The following is a 15,730-nucleotide window of genomic DNA, read 5'->3' as shown; positions in this document are numbered from 1 at the left end:
ATCCCTGGTTCAAAAACAAACACCCAAGCCCCCAAGTCCTGCTTCCTTCTCTACCTGTCCCTAGGCTGGAAGGTTAGAATCTGCTCACTCTGAGACCTGGGGCTCAGGAGTGTCCTTCTCTGGGAGTCCATCTCTCCACTTTTAAAAGTGAGTTTGGTTTCCAGTTCTGTCTCTTGCAAGTGATGCCACCTGAGCCAGGTTAGTGACTTCAGCCTCAGTTTGTTCATCTGTAAAATGGGGACAAAGCCTCCAGCTGGTTGGGCTCTTGCAAGAGTAAAACGAGGACAAGCGATAGCACTTGTCTCGGCTGACCCTGGGTGAGAGCTCCGTCGCCAGCGTCCCTGTGATTGCTTATTCATTCCAGTGCCACCGTGCGCAGCTTCCCCAGGGTGTCACCCTCTCCCTGTCCTGGGTCATTATGCTCTTCATAGAGGAAGGACAGAAGGGGCCGTTCTCTGAGCTCCTAATGCATCTCAGGCATTGCCAGCCATTTCGTTACATCCTCACCAAAAGCGACCCGTGGTGTGACACCATGATGTCCCCAGGCAGACAGGGCAGCTCAAGTTCAGGGAGGGAGGAGTCGCAGCCGCAGCACTGTCCCCTCTACCTTGAGACCGTCCCCCCACTTCCAAAGAGGCCTCCTCTGCCCCACGCCTGGCTTTCCCTCCCCACCTGGGCGCGTGGGCTCCGACAGGCAGGTGCCTGGGCGGAAGCCCCTCTCCCCAGCCCTAGCGGCTGATGGCTCCCCAGGATCCGTGGCCACATGTCAGGTGGCTTCCTGGCTGGCATCCGGAGGACTCCGTGGAGTCTATTCACTCTCACCTGGGGAGCTGCTGCGTGTCCCCAAGGCCAAGTCCTCCCGCCAGCCGCTCTCCATCCTCCTAAGTCCCCGCTGCCCAACCTCTGCCTCTGTAAGCTCCTGGTGAAGGTCCTGGGGGCAGGTGGATGGCTCCCACTGTGGCCATCAGCAGCTGGAGGGACAGAGGAGCCGGGGCCTCTCAGGACCACTATTCATTAAAAAGAGAAGTAGGACGTGGGGAGTGGGGACACTTGGGCCTAATCCTGCCTCAACCCCTAATGTCTAGTGTCCTCCACCTCCGGGGTCTGTCGCCAGCCTCCAGGGCACACAGTTCACGCATCTCCTCTCCGTCTCCTCCCGCGATGTCCTCTGCACACACGTGGGACAGGGATGGCCTTCCCCTAGTCCTAGAGAACCTTGACCTAGAGCTCAGGACTCTCGGGGTCACGGTCAGGGGCCCAGGCAGCAGCACCGAGGAACCCCAGGCTCTGCAGGGCTCACGCAGGCGCCTGACTCCAACCCCCTGCCTACTCGCCGTGTGACAACGGGGGACACGTCGCCTCTCTGAGTCATCTTCTGAAGGCAGGAGATGGGACTGGCTTTGTACGGTTGTCAGGACTGATTCCCAAGGTCTGCCTTGCTCCCTGCCTGTCCTCTGTGCATGACGATGTCGAGATCTCGAGGTGGGCAAAAAACAGAAGGAAAAACTCGAGGGGACAGCCGTCCAACCATCGGCTACAAAGAACGCGGCAAAGCAAAAGCCAAATGCACAATAACAAAACTTTAAAACAAAGCCACCATCTTCTCCTCTTCCTTCCTTTCTTTCTTGCTTTCTTTTTTGGTACTGGGATTGAACCCAGGGACGCTCTACCATTCAGCTATATTCCCAGCCCTCTTTATTTTATTACAGGGTCCTGCTCAGTTGCCGGGCTGGCCTCGAGCTTGCAATGCTCCTGCCTCAGCCTGGAAGTACTACCTGGGATCAAGCTGCAAGCTGGTATCTCTTAAAGGCTTCCTCCGTGCAGGGACCTGTTGCAAACCCTCTATGTTTATCAACCACCCTGCAATTAGAAGAGATTCCTACTCCCACTCTACAGATCGGGAAACAGAGGCCAGGAAAAGTAAAGTCACTTGCATGAACCCAGGAAGCTAGAAAGGGGCAGAGGGCAGCCTGAAGCCACCACGACGTGTCGCTCCCTGCGTCTGCCTGGTGCTGAAGCTCCGTGTGTGTCCTGCACTCACCTGAGGCCTGGAACAGCAGGCCACACAGATCACTAAGGCGTAGGCGGAAGGTGGTCCCTCCTTGGTCAGCTTGACATCTCCTGGGTCCCTGTGCATGCTGAGATGCGTCCATGGGAAGGCCAGAGACCCCCCAGGGGCCTGGATGGGGAGAGCAGGCCAGACCCCCGCTGCCCCAGACGTGTGTGTGTTCAGCTGTCCTGGGAGGAGTCGGGGGCTGTGTTCCCTTGTTTCTGTTTCCTTTAAAAAAAATTGTACATCTTTATGGGCTACGATAGGATGGTTTGGTATTTATTTACACTTATATATTGTGTATTGATCGACTCGGCATACTTAGGTTATCCATCATCTCATGCATTTATCATTTGCTTGTGATGTGGGCATTCAAGACCTCTCTTCTAACCGTTTTGAGTTTAATAATACAATATTGTTGACTGTAGTCACCCTCTGGGAGCAGTACGCCAAAACTTATTCCTCCGATCTGGCTGTGACTTGGAGCCCTTAACAATCTCTCCCTGTCTCCCCTTACCCTCCCTGGTTCTGAGTTCAGCTTTTCAGATGCCCTAGATGCTTAAGGTCATGCAGTTTTTCACTTGGCATGTCCTCCAGGTTCATTCAAGTTGAAGCAATAACCCCCGCTGCCCGCCCATCCTTTTTTATGGCCAAATAATATTTTATTGTGTATGCATACCACATTTACATCAGTTTTCATAGAGTCTCAATCATAACGGACAAAGGTAAAAACATACCAACAGATGAAGGGATAAATACAATGTAGTTGAGTCACACAAAAAAAGTTCTAACCCACGCTGCAACCTGGATGCACCTGGAAGACACCATGCTAAGTGAAACAAGCCAGAGACGAAAGAGCCAATCCTAGCACGGGTGCATTCCTAAGGAGAGAGCAGACAGGATCCCTGTCCTCCTAGAACTCACGTCTAGCTGGGAGCAGATGCACTAATAGCATGCAAATAAATATGTAATTACCGATAGGGTAGGCTCTAAAGAAAAAAATTCAGGAGTTTCTAAAAGTATTTACTAAGGAACGTACCCAACCCAGAGGTCAAGATAGACTTCTCTACAGAAGGGAGCTTTGGAACCAGGATCTAAAAGAGAAATAGGAGTCAAACAGTGAAGCAACAGAAGAGATTTCCAGGAATGTGAAATGGATGTGCAAAGGTCCTGAGGTAAGAGGTACATGGAACCGGAAAAGGGCCAGAGAGCTAGAATGTGGAAACTAAACAGGGGTGAAAGGAAGGGATGGAGACCAGACATTCAGGACCTTACAGATCACTATGAGTCCATCCTTTAGGAACGCTCTTTGTGAAATATCTGGAATTGAAGTATCTGGAAATAGAAACACATTTGTTGCTTGCTTCGCCTGAGGTTAAGGTTAGAGGTTAAGATCTACAGTCTCTGCATTGGCCCGGAGGTTCATGATCTTCTCAGAGACCAAATCACTTGGGAAAGACCTGAGTTATTCTTCCCTTCTCTCCCCACTCCCCAATATTGTTGACTTTTGTCCCCAGACTGGTTGCTCCGTGGTTCAATGATGACTGTCACAGTTTGAAGCATCGGGGGCTCAGGTACCTCCCCTGGATGCAGGTGAGGAGGTGAGAGAAAGGCAGGGCCGCCCTTACGCTAAGCAAGGGTTGGCTTGGCTGCGGCACAGACAACCAGTCATGTCTATGGGAAGAGGTTTGGTCCTCATCCCAAGAGCATCTGGAGGCTATTGAAGAAGCTGGGCTTTCACAGTGAGGTGCTAAGACACAGCGTGGGTCTCCCGAGGCTCACTCCCTCCTCAGGATGCTCAGGGTCACGGCTGAGGAAGCAGGAGGCGGTCAGAGAGAACGGTCCCGTGGGTAGGACTCCCTTTCCCTCCAGGCGAAGAGCTTCAAGCTACCAAGCCTGGCAGCAAGGCTGGGCAACCCTCTAAGCTGCCAGGATCTGCTGAACCCCAGGCCAGGCAGACACAGCAAGACTGGCTTCTAGCCCGGGCTCCTAACCATGTGCTATTTCCTGGGCAGAATCATGCTCATCTGCCCGGGAGAGGAAAGCTCTCTGTGGAATGAGGTTATGAGATTGTGTTCTTTTCCTAACCATGAATTCAGAGTCCTGGTAGCCCATGGGCAAAACCTCCCCTGGTCTCCTATCTAGTCTCAGCTGGCTGTGCTGGTCTCCCACCCTGTCTGACAGTGACTGTCTGTCTATTTGGCACCCATCTCTCTGCCAAGTCATCTCCGGGTACTATCTCATTTAATCCCCCTGGCAAACCAATAAGGTAGGTGCTATTTTTTTCCCTTCATCTGTAAGAACAAGAAACTGACTTTGGAGAGGTAGAGACTTGCCTAAGATCACACAGCTCATATGTGGAATAGACCCCAAGTTTATCTCGCTCCAAAGCCCAGTCTTTGAACAACTACCTCACTGGGGGCAAGCTGATACCTAAAAGTGGCAAATGCACACATTATATGATGCACCAAGGGTTAGCCTGTGCAAGCCACAGTGCCAGGAACAGGGATCAATGATCTTTAATGCCCCTTCCTTAAGCCTGTTAGGTAAGTATAGTAAATCTCACTTTGCAGATGAAGAAACTGAGGCTCAGAGAGCTAAAATGACTTCCCAAGTAGCACAGCAGGTTCCTAGTGGAACCATAACTTGCAGCAAGGTCTGCTTAGCTCCAAAGTCTGAGCTCTGTTCTGCTATGTCACACTCACCCTCTATCCTCCCCAGTCACCTAGGGGCAATCCCTGAACAAGACTCCAACTAGCACCCAGCAAGGAGAAGGGACAGCAGTTCACTGAGCACCTGCTATGTTCCAGGACTCATGGCCACACCTCTGGAGCAATGCCCTGGGCCTCTGCCACCAGTCATACAGTAGGTCAAGGTGGGGGTGGATGTCGGGTCTAGACTTCACCGCACAACAATGTGGAAGGATTTTACCCAAGTGACAAAGAGAAAGCCCCTAAATCTCAAGCCACTGAGACTTTATCATAGCCCCTCACGTCCAAGCCCTGCTACCTGCTAGGCGTGTCTCCCAAACTGTCTCATTCAGCCATTGCGTCCCCACGAAGTCACTATCACCTCCACTTTGCAGACAAGGGGACGGAGCTGAAGGCTGCAGAGTCACTTGCTTGAGGCTGCTGGGTCCATCTGTGTGTGGGGACCAGGACAGCACCCCAGGGAATGGCCTCCAAAGCTGCCTCCAAGCCTCCAGTTCTAGAGTTGCTCAGCACCTGCCAGAGGACAGATCCACCCAGGAAGCCTGGATACGGGATCTGAAGCCAGACCCTTGATCTAGGAGATGCTCCCCCTGTCCCGTGAGCTCCACGAGGACATCACTCCTAAGAAGAACTCTTCACACCAAGCAAACTTTTTTTTTTTGTTTGTTTCCAAGAGGGGAGGTTACATAGCTTCTTCCGGGTCTGCAAAGCTTAGTTTCTCCTAAAGCATGTTGAACTAACAAGTTGTGGCATTTGTGATGTCTCTGCTGTTCAACACCCTGGGTACCCACCACATGGGCCAACCCCTCTGCTCGACACTCAGACACACAGCTGGGAAGACACAGGCTCGGCCCTCTAGGACCACAAGGTGGGTGCCATTTCAGTACCACATGGAAAGATCCCAGAACATAGTAGGTGCTCAGTAAACAGGTGCTCAGTAGGTGGAGACAAGTGTGAAGTCATAGAAGAGAGGTACTGAAGCCAGTCTGGTGGATATAGGAAGTCACCCAGGAGCTGGAGACAAAGGCTGGGGTTGAGGGCTGCTTGGGAGTGCTCCATGTTATCATTAAAGAAACCGAGTCAGGGTTTTTTAAGCAGAAAGAAGGAAAGAAAAAGAGTGGAAGAGGGAGGGAGGAGAGGAAGGAAGGAAGAAAGGAGGGGAAGTTGATTGAACATAGGGGATTAGAAATTGAAGAAGGTGCTGGGGAGGAGGGTCACTGGAGAAGAAGTCTGGGTCTCCAAGAATGATTTCCAGATCACAGCACAACTGTCCAGCCACCAGCCAGGAAGTGGCAAACAGGAGGCCGCTCCTGCAAATAGCCTATCACCACTAGATCCAGAGATCAGGACAGTGGGACCAGGGAGCCACCATGAGGCCATCACAACGGCCCATGGTGACCCCCTGAGCTCTGAGATGCTGCTACAGAGACCCCCCACCTCCAACACCGCTCCTGTTAGAGCAGAGTGTCACAGCCTCAGGAAGCTGTGCCCGTTTCATTTCCACCTTCTAACCTCACCAGGTGCAGCTCACTGCACCCAGGCTGCAAGGGAGTGTGGGGAACAGGCTGAAGTCCCACCCCTGCCGTACAGGAAGGCACGCTGAGAGGAGAGGGGTGAGGAGGTGGCTCGGAGGACCTGCCACATACGGGAAGGAAAGCAATGGGTGTCCTGGGTGAGGTGGACACGTGCTGTGAATTTCCTCTTCTGTCCCCACCCAGAGGTCCTTTACCAGGTCAGTATTCCCCAGGGGGCAGGGAGGCCACTCACAAAGACCTCTGTCCTGTGGCCCGCACAGAGTGGGGAAAATCTATCAGAGCAGAGAATTCAAGTTTCCTCTCTAGCCATGAGAAAACGGAGGTCCAGAGCAGAGAGCTGAAGTCTGCAGGCCACACAACCACGTGGCCACACTGAATTCAGAGCCTGGCTGGGGCTGGGAGTGGTACCTGGTGTCGGTGATCCAATACAATCTCAAGTAGTAGAAAATGCGGAGACTCTGGAATCAGACAGACCTGAGTTTTCTTTCTGACTTCACTCCACCTAACTGTGTGACCTTGGGCAAGTCACTTTACCTCTCTGAGCGCCAGTTCCCTCCTCTGTGAAATGAACATAACAGAAGCCCAAGTTATACAGACAGAAAATGCACAAGAAAGGGCTTATAACAGCTACGCTCTGAATGGCAGCCAGTGCACGCCGTCTACAATATCATTGTTAATGTATAAGCTGCTATTATTATTAATAGTGGCTAATCTTCTAATTCAAGATTTAAAATGTTAAAGGTCTTACATGAGGTTTAACCCATGCTTCTTTTTCTTTTTCTATATCCTTAGCAGCTTCAAAAGAACTTCCTTATAACTGCTGCACCCACCCTAGCCTGCCATTCCCAGCCGAGCCAGGTCCTAGCCACAGAAATGCAGCAGAGGGGACCCCAGATGGCAGGATTAGAGGTCGAGGTGATGGGGAAGAACTGGTTAACTTTAACTAAACAGCCTGGGTTCGTCTCTTATAGAGGTTCTCAAAAATATGGCCCTAGAGACCCACAAACACCTACGGGCCTTGTGACTAGAGTTAACCAAACACACACACACACACACACACACACACACACACACACACCTCAATGTGCACAGACACACTTGAACACAGTCAAATATGTAGGCCTCACCAGCACCCTAACCCTAGCCCTTGCCCTAGCCCTAGCCCTAACCCAGCCCACAGAAACACAAGCCTCCTGAGGCCAGCACACAGCAACTACAGCAGCACCCAATAAACGCGGGACCCCCTCACGCTCCCTCCTGACTGTGACACCTGTGGGGAATGGGACAGCTGGGAGCCCGGTTCTTGACCTCCCTTTAACTAAGCCCTCAGCCTCTGCTCGGGACTCCCTGGAAGAGGCCCTGTCAGCCCAACACTGAGCCTTCAGTCCAGGTCTCATGTCAAAGAAGATCATGAATCCCCAGGTAGCTCCTCCCGCTCTGAGTCACCTCTATGAGCCCCTGTAATAATGGCACTCACGAAGGGAACTTTCTGCACCCCCAGTCCCTAGCGCAAGGCTCAGCACTGACGTGCCACTGGGGGAGGTGCGCCGAGCTTCCCACGGTTGAAGAAAGCAAGAGGAGGGAGCCGCAGACACCCGCGCACCACGAAGATCACCTTTAAATAAATCCCCACGGGGCTCCTCGGCAGCGTTGAGAAGTGCTGCGTGCCTCGTGAAGTTGTCACAGAACACGGTCTCTCCTTTCTTCTGCTTGCCTATTGAGAGAGGCACCCTGGGGTTGGATCCAGGATCTAAGTCTGATCGATCATGGGGACTCTGTATAACTGAGCAAGTCACTTACCTGAATAAGGGTGTCTTTCTTGCTCAGCAGAATACAGTGGTTAAGAGCAAGCAAGGGATCCAGAGACAGCTGTGTGACCTTTGGCAAGTCACTTAATCGCTCTGGGCTTCAATTTTGTTGTGTGTAAAATGGGTATAATAATGGCAATTCTTGCAGTTGTCACAAGCATGAATCAATATACATAAAATGCTTATAATAATCCCTATTATATATATATATACAATGCTTGATAAATGCTAGTTGTTATTCTCATCATCACTACCTTCCAATGTTTGGGGGAGGGTTAAGAAAAGTTAAGAATGAGATGTGTCAAATAATTAATTTTTGAAGATATATAAGTGCTTATTTGATAATTACACATTAATTGTATGCACCGATTAAATTACTATAAAGGACTACACAAAGATGTACAATATTTTAAATAAGATATCAAAAAAAAAAAAGAATGAGATGGTGCCATAAAAGGAGCAGAGATATCAGGTGCTACCAGTATCAAGGTTGGTTCTGTCAATGCAGGGGATTTCTTTTAACAGAATAATGAATTACGTGCTAGATATCCAGGAAAAAAAAATTAAGATGACAAATGACTCTGGGGTCACACAGAGTTGGGACTAAGTCCTATTTTATCTCTTATGTACTCTGTGAGCCTGGGAAAGACACTTAACCTTTCCAAGCTTCAGTTTGTCAACTGTCAAACGAATAAATGACTCTGTTAACACTTCTAAGAAGGTTGAGGACCCTACAGAAGGCAGGGTGTGTGAAATCCCTTTGCATCCCAAGAACAGGAAGGAGAGTTCTCTTCTTGCCTGGCGGGGGCGGCGGGGGTCATGAGCAGGATGCAGGAGTCTCCCTATGGGGATGACGAAGCCCCTCTCCCTCCTGGAGTTGATGTGAGGCCAAGTTAAATTCTTGTTGAAGATGCTGGGAGGTGAAGTTCCCTTTTTTAAGCTTCCTGGCAGGAATTAGCCCCTGCTTTTTTCCCTGGGGACTGACTAAAGAGAAATGGAGCCTCACTGGTAGAGGCTTCTAGATCACCTGGACGCAGCCTGTGTAGACCACTGTTGCTCCCTATCACTCAACGTGGAGAATGGGAAGGGCCAGAGTGAAGTGGCTTTGTCTCAGATTCTGCTGCCCAGAGATACTTCCTTGCCTTTAGACATTCTGGTTTAAACCAGTGACTCATTTCCTCCTTTCCCCAGCAACTAGATCTGAGATTTGCATTAGACAGTGGTGCTGGGGTACATACAGTATGCACTCAAAAATTGTTGGCTGAATGAATAGTACATTTCTAGTTCTTACTGTCCTCGCTTTGTTAGATTTTTGGACTGGCAAGCTCTGTAAAGGCAAGGACTGTGCTCTAATTATGTTTGTCTTCCTGGTGGCATCTGGTGTTGGAACTTATCCATGGCAGGTAGAGTAGGGACTGTCATTTTGTAAGGGTAGGCTTCTCATCCCATCACTTTGCTTTGACCTCCTCAGGACCTGCAGGATCCAGACCTCTCTAATGTCCCCTTTGTTAAATCTGCTCCACTCACTCTGACCTCTTTGCTGTCCCTTAGACGTGCCATCTTGTCCCTACCTCAGGGATTGTGCTGTTCTTATCACCTCCAATATGTACAGATCTATTGTTTGTCCTCCCTGCTGGAACGGAAGTCCTAGGAAGCCAGAGACAAGGGAATTTTTTTGTACATGGAGAGCCTATCACAGTGCCAGGTCATGGTGGGCACTCAATAAATATTTATAGAATGAATGAAAGAATAGCCAAAATATCAGCATGGTAAATACTGGTCAAAATGAATCCCCTAGCCAGTTGGAACACTCACCCAGCTCCAGCCTGTTTCTACCAGACCTGATCTCCCTCTGGTTTTCCTATAGCCAGTTCTGACTCAGAGCTACCTACATTTTTGTGTGACAAACATGGATGAAATCAGCTGGAGGAGGCATCTATGACTATTACCTCGTCATTACCCAGCAACGGGCCGGGGAAAGGGTTCACCAATTCTCTAAAATGCTTTAAAGCAGGGATTTATGGGGACATGGGGTCCCAGTTCCTCCCTCATTGTGAAGATGATCGCTCTGTGGCTATTAAGAACATCTATCTGCCCAGTGTCTCCAGCTAGCAAGAAATGCCAAGTAGTGACAGCTGGAAAAAAAATATATACATATCACATTTGGATTCCAAGAGATGGCAAAATGAAGATGTCACCAATCACCAGTGAAAAGTTGGCTCATTCTTCCTCTCTGTACTCACTTCCCTTGGGCTCCATTTTCTGCCTCAGCACCTGCGCTACCTCATGCCGAGCAGCAGGAATTCGCTTTTCAGCACCACGGACAGCGATCGGCTGGCAGCCAGGGAGGCAGAGGGAGCCAGAACCCGGGGCTTCCATGCAGCCTAACAAATATTTACTGAGTACATCCTGGGGCCAGGCACACGAGAGAATACAGAGATTTTTGTGGTCTTGACCTTCAAATGCCTTAATCTGTTCAAAGCACAACCTTCTTAGACTGATAAAGCTGGGGCGAGGCCCTAAACCCCCTGATACTCAAAAGTGGGGAGAATCAAAGGGAAGATGGTTTCCCTTGCTACGGTTCTTGACTATCTGCCCTGTGTTTGCATATATGTCACCTAATCTTCTCACTAGACCGCCACCTTCAAAGAACACAGGTACTGCCATGTCCTCTTCGCCGCTGTACCCTGGGTGCCCAGCGTGCTGCCTGGCACACGGCTGATACCGAATCGGTTTTTTGCAAGGATGTGCAGATGAAAGAATTCTCACAAATTTTATTGTCTTCTTTTCTCTTTACTTCTATTTTACAGATGAGAAACAAGCTCTGCGAGCTGCCTTCTCACAACAGATGTAAGTGGCAGAGGTTGCATCTCCCAATCCAGAGCCTCTCGGTTTCATGCGGGGCTGCGAGTTACCCCGTGCTCAATAGGGCATTCCTGGAACCTGCGACAAGTGACAGCCCGGCAGAGGCTGCCTGAAACCTTCACCCTCACTTTCTACTCAATCTGAAGTAAATCTCATTTTTCTTTCTGGCCTCAATTTTTCTCATAGATAAACTAAAGAAAGAGAGGTCGGAAGCCCCTACTCCTTTTGCTCCCCAGGGGGTCCCTGGTTTGTAAGGAGCCTCTGGATCCTGCTTCTACCTATTGCAGTTGGGTAGGGCACCAGCAGGGGGCGCAAAGAAACGGGTCAGAACCGCCGCCTCTTGCCTCTGCAGGGCGTCAAACGAGAAGTATATTGATATCCTAACAGACCCTGGGCTCCTTTTTCATCTTTCTTCTATCACCAGAATGTGCGTGCCAGCCGCGCAGGCTCTCTTCTTTTCTGAGCGCAACAAATGAACTTCAACCCCTCTCGAGAAGTGAGTAAAGAGACCGCCGCAGGACACAGAGACTGTGGAGTGAGGCTGCGGTGACTTATCGCCCAGGAACCCACTGGTTGAGTAACTTTGGACAAAGCCTCGAGCAAAGATAACTGTTTAAATGGCTGCGGCAGCGGAAAAATCAGTTTGGCTGATTGATGTCCTGGGTTTCTAGTTAGTGGGTGGCTTCCAGCCAGGGCTCTGCCTCAGCTCCCAGAATTACTCCAATAAGAGATTTGCTCATCTCTGACTCTTCCCAGGGGTAGGGAGGGAGGCTGAATCAGCTCTCTCACAAGCCTGATTGGGACTTAATGGGGACCTGTGGGTATTTGTGCGCTGAGGGCAGTGTGAAGGGAGGAAGAGATCTGTCAGGCCTGGCAGAAGTGTCTGGCGCCTGCCCTTGGGTGTGGAGGGGAAAATAGAATCAGGAAAGGACTGATTGCCGAGCAAACGTCTTTCAATTATTTGTAAAGAATACAAATCCAATGTGTCATAAAGGCTGTTTTTCTAACCAAGTCCTAGTCATCGAAATCTATGGGACCAAGATTGAGGAACTGTAATGAACAGCCTGGGAGATGTCAAGTAGGCCTTTGGGATAATTGGGAGAGAGAGGGCTCTGTAATTAGGCAGAACTCTGGTCAGATTTGGCTCTGCCATTGGCCACCTGTGCAACCTGGATCAAGTTGCTTAGTCTTTCCGAAACCCAGTTTACTTGTCTGTAAAATGGGATAATACTAAGAATATCTACTCCTCCAGCTACCTGTTCCTGCATAACGAGCTACATTAACACTTTGTGGGATATCAAGCAATCATCTTAGCATGCTCTTAGATTCTCAGGTTAGGAATTCAGACAGAACAGGACACATTTAGCTCATCTCTGCTTCGGTGTCTGGGGTCTCAGGTGGGAATACCCAAATGGCTGGAATTGGGATAACCTTGAATCTTCTTGACTCATATAGTCCCAGGAGGGGAAAACTCAAAGGCTGGGTCAGGCACTACAATGTCCTGAACATATACCTGTGAACTTTCCAGCATGGTAGCTCAGGATTTTAAGAGCCAGTAGCCCAGAGAACAGGCTGAAATGGCATGATCTTCTATGACCCAGCTTTGATAGTCACTTAGTGTCACTTCTTTGTACTCACTAGGTCAAAACCGTCACAAGCCTACCAGATTAAGAAGAAGAGACACAGACCCCATTTCGAAATGGGAGGAGTATCAGTTTGTAGCCAAGTTGTAAAACCATCATACCTGCCCCCCATGGATGCTGTAACAATTAAATACGTGCCAAGTGCCAGACATAAACACTTCTGTTTCTTCATAGGTGCAAATGAATCTTTGTAAGAGATTCTCATCACTCTTAGATAAAATCTGCAAATCTGGGGCTGGGATTGTGACTCAGCAGTAGAGTGCTGGCCTCACACATGCGAGGTCCTGGGTTCGATTCTCAGCACCACATAAAAATAAATAAATAAAATAAAGGTATTGTGTCCAACTACCACTAAAAAATAAATATTTTTTAAAAATCTGCAAATCTTTATCATGGTCTACAAGGCCTTGCATGTTCTGGCTTTGATTTCTCCTCCAGTCTTTTTCTGCCCATCCTACCTCTCAAATTTCTTTGCCATTCACCTTTCTTTAGCAACTAAAGGGCATCGTACATTGTCCACCTGCCACCCCCTCTGCCAAGAACTCTGCCAATCAAAAATCATGCACACTTTAAGTCACTGCTTCAAAGAAACCCTCTCTTATCCCCAAGACCTACATGTGTCCCTCTTTCCTATGCCATTGGAGTACCCAACACTTTCTCATCATAGCATTCATCACAGATGCTGTGCAATGATTTCCTTATATCCAACCCTAATTTTCCATGCTCAACCTGACCACCATTATGGCCACTGATGGACAGAAATTCATGTCTGTCTTATGTCCTCAGTATCTAGCACAAGAACTGGCACAGAATGGATGCTTGATAAGTACTTGCTGAACAAATGAGTGAATGGATGATTAAGCCACCACAGCTTTAAACTTGGGCTTAAATCACATTTGCTAGGAGTAATTAGCCCATGTTTATCAGAGACCTGATTGGTTTTGATGTCATCATGGAGCTTACTGCTATTCAGAGGAGAAGCTTGTGGTATTGAAACGAGACTTCCTGGGGTGTACTTTTGAGGGTTGATTTCTTGGAGAGGACTTAATGTTCTCCATCTCCACTGTTACACCCTGTACTCCCTGAGACAGCAGAGGAGAATTTAGGGGGTGTCTAACTGAATTCATAAGGTGCAATAAGAATGTTTGGGCATTCACTCATTTGAGCTCAGCTTCTTTTCAGCCAAATGGTGCCAACAACACCATAAGCATTGAATGAATAATTAAACCATAGACTTGTGTGTCCTTAACACTTACTGTGTGCTGGGCCCCGTGCCAGGCAGTGAAAATACAGCAAGCGAGAAAGAGCAAAGCCTCTGTTCTCATAAACCTTACATTCAAACAAGATTGAAAAGAGATACTTAGAGATAGCACAAGGTCTGTAATTAAGGAGTCCTGAGGACCTGGGAGAAGACAGGGTGTACCAACATGTCTACGATGGTTAGTGAGGGAAGGCTTTACCCAAGAGGTGCCATCCAAGATCTTCAGCGATACAGGTATCATCAAAGAGAAAAAGAGGTGTCAAGAAGAAGTTCCAAGAGTGGGAATGGCATGCAGGGACTAAAGGAGAAAACCAGCATGGCTCTGTCACAAACGTGGAGAGAAGGAGAGGTACAAGATGAGATCAAGTATAAGGAGAAGCCCCCCAATTAAAGGCAAAGTCTAGGCCACGTGAGGAAGTTGTACTCTACTCTGAAGGCAGGGGAAGCCACAGAAGGGTTCTGATCACAGAGGGATAAGGCCTCAGTGTGGAGGACAGTTTGGGTGAGGAAATCCTGGAAGCTGGAAGCTAGCTGGAGGTTGGCTGCTACCCAGGCAGAAGCAACAGTGACGGTGGAGTGAGGAGAAGTTGGCAAGCTCCAGGAACAGCTGGGAAGAATAACGGTGATCCATAGAAATGGGAAATGAGGAGAGAGAAAGAGTCAAGGAGAGCTCCAGAGCTCTGCCTTGAGCCTCCGGATGGAAAGGGATGCAGATCCTCAGGGGTAAAAGCAGGTCTTTGTAGGAGGAAGTGACACATTGGGCTTGAGGTGCCTGTGAACACTCACGTGAAGTATTATGCTGGTCTAGAAATTCCCCTTAGTCCTTGGCATCATTGAATGGGCCAATGGAGTCATAGGTTTTTATGGTTCTGTTTTGGTCAAGAGCCTCCTTCAAACTCAAAAATCTGACTTAGTCTTCTGAGTTCCCCAAATCCAATCAGCTTTCTCAAGGACCATCTTGGGATGCACACAATTTCCTGAACTGGGCCCTCTCTGTGGTATAAATAGAAAATGATGTAAGAAGACAAAATCTAGGGGTTCTCATTGGCCCTAGGAACCAATGAGTTCTCTCTCAGTGCATGCACGGAAGCACAGGCTTCAGAGAGATGTCGTAGAAAAAGACTCCGGTACTGGGAAAGGAATAGGATAAATTATCTTGAAGGACCCTTAGAGCCCTGGTCTCTACCTACTGTAATCCTATATCTGCCATTTTAATAACAATCAAAAAATCTATCTTATTGCCTCAATTTCCTCATCTGCAGAAGAGGGTATACAGTAAAGATTTTTGAAGCACTCTTCCAGCTTGGTAACCCAAACTATTTTCTCAAGAGCCTCTTTGTTAATAGATTCAAAGGGCCCTTCTCAGCTTTTTTTCCCCTAATCATTATTATTTTTATTCTCCTTAGTTGCCTTCTCAGCTTTTATATTGACTGATCATCCATAAGTATTTTACATTGTTAATTACTCTCTATTTCTTGACTCATTCCTTTGGGGGGGGCTTCGAAGAACACTCTCTGATCCTCTTATGCTTCTTCGTGGACTCCTCCTTCCTCTATCTATCCTTTAAAATGTGCTCCTTCTTTTCTTCTCTCTCTTGACACATTCTTATTTCACAGTCTCATTCAGCAGTATGGCTTCCATACCTACTAGATGCTCATATATCAGTCAGAATTTTTTCATCAGAAAGATAGCAAATCTGATTTGCCCTAGATGAGAAATATGGAAAGTACCAGCTCAAACACTTAACCAGTGCAGAGATGGAGCAGTCTTGCTAGAGGCTCATCTGCTACCCCTGAAATGTGCTCTTTCCAATATCCCTCCACTCTGCTTTCTCTCCTGCTGATGTATTTTCAGATG

The sequence above is a fragment of the Urocitellus parryii genome, chromosome 6 (genome assembly GCF_045843805.1).
Source record: "Urocitellus parryii isolate mUroPar1 chromosome 6, mUroPar1.hap1, whole genome shotgun sequence".
NCBI classification, from domain to species: domain Eukaryota; kingdom Metazoa; phylum Chordata; class Mammalia; order Rodentia; family Sciuridae; genus Urocitellus; species Urocitellus parryii.
This window is presented reverse-complemented; position numbering follows the sequence as displayed.